Source organism: Musca domestica, unplaced genomic scaffold (genome assembly GCF_030504385.1).
Source record: "Musca domestica strain aabys unplaced genomic scaffold, Musca_domestica.polishedcontigs.V.1.1 14, whole genome shotgun sequence".
Taxonomy (NCBI): Eukaryota; Metazoa; Arthropoda; class Insecta; order Diptera; family Muscidae; genus Musca; species Musca domestica.
In genome coordinates, this window is record NW_026712192.1 from 2,826,420 (window position 1) to 2,829,477 (window position 3,058).

Genomic DNA, 3,058 nt, shown 5'->3' on the forward strand with positions numbered 1-3,058 from the left:
AAGAGCGTTAAGCCTATTTATGCCCCAAAAATTATCGATATTATGTGAACCATTAAGTAACAGACAAAATGTTCTTTTACGTATGTAATTTACATGAGTAAAGTACATACCATGGTAGAAGAATATAGGTAGACGCATCGACACAGCTGCTGGGATAATGAACTGTCAAAACCAACCAAAAAACATTTAATTTTTTTTGACATATCAATGCTCCCAAGCGTTGTTGAATCTACCTGTATTCTTCTGCCATGGTACATACGTCCTTTTTCGATCACAGTGATCCCTATTTTCTTGGGAAAAATATCAGCCTGTTCCACGATCTCGAAAGAAAATTTGTGCGAACGAAGGCTACTCACTCACTTTCGTATAAGAATGCGTTCCACTAACTTTCGTTCTTTCTTTCGCATAGCCTTACGTGATTCAGTGTTGCTAAATATTTTTTTGGAAAAATTAATCGCGAAATAAGGCAAAAAAAGCGCCAAATGTCTAATTTAAACGCGAAAAAGCAGCAGTGGCTCTGTCTCAACTGACATTTCAGTTGTAAACAAACAAATTGTAAATAAACAAACAAAATAAAATTTCTAGTGATTGTGTTCAAACTATTTGTGCTCTTAAAAAAAAAAAAAAGAATATTTCCGTAGCTCTATTTTTTATGGATGATGTGGAGGAGGTTAAAAATGTGCCACGGGGGCATTTAAGAGATGCTTCGAATTTATTTGATGTACCTAACAACCAGTAAGTATGATTGTATTTTTACATTTTTGAAATAATAAAAAATGATTTTTTCTAGGTTTGTGGCCAATTTTCGTGTGTCGAAGGAAGTTTTCGGGCTCTTTTGGATATGATGGAAGAGAAGTGGGTGCCCGGTTGCAGAACTACCCAAATCCGCCCCGATTTAAAACTTCTTCTGCTGCTTCCAAAAATTGGCACTCCTCTGGCGAACACAGGATTCTCCTCCATATACTCAACTAGTGCCCGCAGCTGTGTAGTTGATGATTTTTTCGTGCTGGAATTGAGAAAATAAAAAAATATATATTTGTTGTTCAGATATTAAATTGCATTTATTATTTTTACTTACATTTATTGTTATTATACGATAGCAAACACACAAGTGACTGATTTTGACATTTGTGTTCGCATGCGTACGAAAGAAAAAAGATAGTGGAACGCAAAATTACACTGAAATGCTTACGTTTTCGTTCGCTTTGATTTTCGTGCAAATTTTCGTTCTGATGGATTTTAGTGGAACGGAAATCAGCTGTTTGTCGTGTAAAAGTTGTGCGAACGTGTTCTTTCGATATCGTGGAACTGGCTGTATGTTTTAATTAAATAATTCTTGTGTAAAAATATAAAATGAAATTTGCGGTAAGAAGTCATTTCAAATAAGCATATCCCTCTCTGCATTTTCGGTAATTTATCGTGTCAAATTTCACTGCATAGAAAACAGGTTCCCATCTCTGATTGTGTATGTATAAAGGTAAATTTGACTGACTTAGCCAGCCGATGACTTAAGGCAGAAAAGCTTTTTATGTACTTTCGCCTTAATGGATTTACAAGTATAAACTTTGAAAACAAGAAGTTGTCAAATAAGTAATTTTGAAAAAAAAAATGTGAGGATATGTTTTCATGACTTTACCTTCTTGATTCTACCAATGTCAATTTTATCTATGTATATATTGTTTAGAAAAATAAAGGCAGAATACTTGTGGCATGCAAATTTGACAGGAAGCGGGCATAGCCTCAGGTCTGTGTTTTTTTTTGTAGTTTTACGAAGCTGTTCTACCTCCTTATTGTACCATGCCACGGACGTTGTCGAATGTATAATTGTAAAGGTTTCCTTTTAAATTCCTCCATGTTTTGAATTTCGACTTTGTTTTTTGATATTTTTGATGTAACTAAAAATAGACAAATTGTAATTTTTACTTCCGTGTAGTATAACCTTTTTTGTTGTTGACCATCATTGTCATTACCCAGCATATCGTCATCATTTTTAATTGCATGTTGCAGACATCGCACATCAGTTTGTCAAACATCATTTTCCCAGACAATTGAGATATTAGACAAACTGCTACTGTTATACTGCATCATCTACGTATTGTAAGGTCATTAAACAATTTTGTCTGCAACCGAAAGAATTGCAACAATTTCGAATGTGAGGAAGAGAGAGTAGATTGCAGCAAATCGTTTCTTTCAGAGAAAACAAATTAAAAAAGGCAAGTTTTTTTGACGGGCTTAAGTCGTCGGTTGTCTTCATCGGATAAGAAAAAATGAGCGTAGCGCCAAAATTGAACTAAGTCAACCTAAAACTCCCTTGTTCCTCTACGAGGAAAGCGTTTTATGTATGCTCGCCTTTAGAATATATTCGGTGGTTTGCCGAGAGCAGTGGGCTCTAAGCTTGTGATAAATTATACTCTCTCCCAATTATTTCAAGATAATCTCATTTCAAATAATCAGATATGAATTTTCTGCAAATTAGGGTAAGAATACATTAAGCAGGGAATACATAAAGCGCTTATTTGGCTGGCTTAAGTCATCGGCTGGCTTCTTCGGAAATGAACAAAGGAGCCTAGGGCCAAAATCGGCTCGTTTGTTCATTTCCGAAGAAGCCAGCCGATGATTTAAGCCAGCCAAATATGCTCTTTATGTATTTCCAGCTTTAAGCGTTTTTTTACTGGCTTAAGCCATCGGCTGGCTTCTTCGTAGAGGAACAAAGGAGTTTTAGGTTGACTTAGTTCGATTTCTGAAGGGACAATTTTCTCAGTAAACTTTTGCTCTGTTCAGGGTTGTCAATATATCGGTATATTGAGAATATTTAACTCAAAAATGGCAAATGACGATTTGCTTCAGAAATGGCGATATTTTAGCAATCGATACGAATTGTCAAACTTTTCACTAAATTAATATAAATTTTGAAACAGTGTTAACTTAAAAACATATGGAATTAACAATCGGCGACTCTGAGCCCATTTAGAGCGATGTCCGTTTGTCTGGCTGTCTGTTGAAATCAAGACATCAATATGCAGTCCATTTTTTGTCGTCTAGCTTTAAAAATTGGAAT

At 35.2% G+C, this 3,058-nt stretch overlaps 1 long non-coding RNA gene across 1 annotated transcript; it reads left to right on the forward strand.

Moving 5' to 3' along the window:
- Positions 1–309: 309 nt before the first annotated feature.
- LOC131801079 (uncharacterized) lies at positions 310–1,046 on the forward strand. Its single transcript, XR_009341691.1, has 2 exons — positions 310–735; positions 791–1,046. It is a non-coding gene; the product is annotated as an uncharacterized LOC131801079 (long non-coding RNA).
- The last annotated feature ends 2,012 nt before the right edge of the window (positions 1,047–3,058 follow it).